General features: G+C 43.4%; 1 long non-coding RNA gene across 1 annotated transcript; it reads right to left on the bottom strand.

Annotated features, from left to right (window-relative positions):
• Positions 1 to 251: 251 nt before the first annotated feature.
• LOC146857488 (uncharacterized) lies at positions 252 to 2,420 on the bottom strand. Its single transcript, XR_014979581.1, has 4 exons — positions 2,289 to 2,420; positions 1,656 to 1,745; positions 1,462 to 1,561; positions 252 to 1,371 (listed from the first exon to the last, which is right to left on the bottom strand). It is a non-coding gene; the product is annotated as an uncharacterized LOC146857488 (long non-coding RNA).
• Between the last annotated feature and the right edge of the window lie 952 nt (positions 2,421 to 3,372).

Genomic DNA, 3,372 nt, shown 5'->3' with positions numbered 1-3,372 from the left:
GTGTTATCAGGCTGTCCGTCTTGAAGTAGAGCTGGACATCCCTCGTGTTGGTATGCAGTAATCAACTGTGCTAGAATTCCAGCATGAAGTGACCTCACAGTGTCAGCTGAGTGCTCCTCTCCTGAAACAAGGAAGTGGTTCTGTATATATAATAAAACCACCCATGTGGCCATGTCACAACTAGGCCTGTGCGGAGCTCGCGGAGTTATCACTCCCCAGATTTCCACAGAGATACCAAAAAAATCTGCTGAATTCCATAGAGTTCCATGCGGGGGGAGTATTGCTCAGTCACCCCTAACTTATATAAGTACAATTTTAACAGCACACACTAAAATGCCATATAGTCACATTAACATGGTGTAGCAGGTACACTTCAGTCCTTGCATGCGCGGCCGGTAAAGGTAAGAGTGGTGAGGCGGGCAGGAGTGGGCATAGGACAGGATGGGGAAAATAAATAAAACCACTTACCTTGTGCTAGCCGCATCGGCAAGGTGAGTGGTTTTATTATATATTCCCTATCCTGTCATATGTCGACATCCCCCACCATGCCCCACCCCTTCCCACTGCTGTCACCCCTTTTACATGTACTAGCTACGCCTGATTCCTCATGCACACTGCTCTTGACTCAGCAGAGTTTGTATATACGGATGCCACTACCTAGTTTTATACATCCAAATAATTTTCAGGAAAGTGGCAAACCTAAAAACATTGAGGCAAAAGCATACATTGAGGAAACTGCCTGAAAAAATCTCTCTGCATGTAAACCTAGCCGGCCTTATTTATTCTTCTGCAATAAACATGCCAACACCTGGCTCTAGGTTGCCTCTCTGTAATATGGGACTAATCTGCCATCTATGTGGAAGTTACAGAATGTCATAAATACCGGCTGCCATCTTTCGTAACTGTAACAGAAAAACACAAGGGAAACCCTACTCACAAAGTACCAGGGTATGTACTGTATGACAAGAAATAAAGGTTCTTGTGGGAACAATAGTGTACTATATTGGTACTACAATGCGCAATGGCAATAACAATGGGTCACGTGGATTTCAGACAGAAAGGCGGCCGAGTACAGTGTGATTGAGTATTTACAGTTTATATCAAATTTTAAAAAGGTTTTGCAGATGTATACAAGTAGTGCTTAGTGTCCCCAGTGTACAATGGAACCAAAACACGGACTGGTGACATTTGTGACATTTACAGCTTGGTTTCCATCATTCAGAAAACGACCATTTACAGTTCTCACATATTTTCAGACACTGTACTCAGTAATCAGTGCTGATACAATGATTCTTTTTTTATACATGTAGACGGCGTTTCGACCCTTCCAAGGATGCTGGGTCTCTTCAGGACTTAATAATATAGGGACATCTGGAATTCAAAGGAAGAGTGACGTAAGCGACAGTCTATAGCGGTGTTAATAGAATAACGATTAAAAAATATATATGGGCCAAGGGGTACCTGAAAAGATAACAATGCGCGCAGCCACGTGTGGGAAGTGAAGAACACCGGTCAAGTGAGAAGAAAGTGGGAGTATACTCACACTGGACCCAGCCGGGTACTACAAGAGTTAGAGAAAAGAAGAAATAGTGGTTATGGAAGAGAAGTAGTGACGGTGGTTCTATTAATTAGCAACAGTAAAATAGGATGCTTACCTCAGTGTGAGGGGTGAGGAAGAGGCTGGCGGTTAGGGATGGGGCAGGGCGGATGCCAGTGCCTGTAGTTCAGAGTTTGGTGAGTATTGCCTGAAAAGGAGGTGTGGTGTATCAATGTTATACACACATAACGTAATTAGAAATGGTAACAGGAAGACATATCTAAGCATAGATCAGTGTTCTTGCCCGTGTTTGGCCTCCGGTTGGTGTGGGCCAAACCAGAAGTTGAAGTGATGACGAGGGCGCGGGAACAGGATGTGTCCCTTCCATAGATTTCTAAAAAAACATGTAACATGTAACTATCAGGTATTACGGGAGATAAAACCAGTGATATTCCGGTCGAAATAGCAAAGGTGATGCTTGCTAGATAGCACGGAATCGCAACGCGTAGTGTAACCGCATTCTGTTGCTTAAATACCGTGAAGTTCCTTACATTGATCGTATGTGATTAGGGAGCCTTCGTGTGGGCAGACAATGCATCAGCGTGGGAAGGCATAAATTATTAAAAAACAGAGTCATTTTGTTTATAAGTTGCAGTCTGGTATAGAGAAACATTGGACCCGCATGCACAAGAAAGTGACAAGCATTGGTTCCATGTTAGGGAAAATAAGGAATAAATCGCGTGCTCCTCACCTCCTGATTTAACCAGTAATAGACGCGTGCAGCCGCTACGTGTCTCCTCCCAAGCGTCTGTCTTGGTGCGATGACAGTGAGGGAATCAACAAGACGAGACTAAATACTTTCTCAGCCTGCCAGAACCGGTCCTCACGGCAGGCAGCAGTGTCGATTGCCGTTTGTGAGAGGAACCAGAGAAAGAAGAGAAAGAGTGGAAAGACCGGTGTCCTGTTTCAAAATAGTGGCATGTTTAGTAGGCGTGCCCAATAAATAATCTATTAAATAAAATTACATTTGTGTTGCGGTGTATATTAATCTCGTGAGGCATATCCAATAATCAAGTCCATTTCTTTCTTTAGCCATGTCGGTCATAGACCCAATCAGCACAAAGAAAGGCAAATACAATAGCGCAGACAATATGTGTTACGGACTGTAGTTATAAAACATGATTGATCGTGAAAGGACACAGTAAACAGTTCTACGAGGCACTGATTAATGATATGGGAGGCGTAGGTACACACAATATGGTATTTGGATAAAAGACATGTTTACTGGGGAACAATGAGCATGGATATAGCAATTCAGAGATTCACTTGTATTTGCATAAACTCTATAGGATTCAGTCGGACCTTTGGGCCAAGCAGGGGGCAAAACTGTTTGTAAAAACAGCAGGGTCGCTCGGCTGGTCGTAACTAAGGAGGCTTGAATATAAATGTGCCTTACAATATGGGGGTGGTCATATTGATGTAAGAGCCATTGGTGCAAAAGGCTATTGTGCTGACGTAAGAATAAAGGGATCACTGCATATCTAAATAGTGAGTCCTATAGGCAAGTGTGTGCTGACCAATATAATGTAGCAAAATAAGGGGATTATGATAGTAGTGTGGTGACAAACCCCCTCCACTCTTCCTCAGAATTTAGACCTTGTGTTATGGAGTTGGTTTTTTCAATACAACGACACTCTAACCGTTGTAGAATTTGTGTCATGTCTCCTCCTCTGGCTGGCACATTGGCCCTGTCAATAACTTGCCATTTGATGTCATCGGCTGTGTGGTTTAATTCTGCAAAGTGTGCTACTAGTGGTGCATTTGGTACAGACCGC

This window comes from Triturus cristatus, chromosome 3_2, assembly GCF_964204655.1.
Source record: "Triturus cristatus chromosome 3_2, aTriCri1.1, whole genome shotgun sequence".
NCBI classification, from domain to species: Eukaryota; Metazoa; Chordata; class Amphibia; order Caudata; family Salamandridae; genus Triturus; species Triturus cristatus.
Note: the sequence above shows the minus strand (reverse complement) of the source record. Positions and strands in the feature narration are given on the sequence as shown.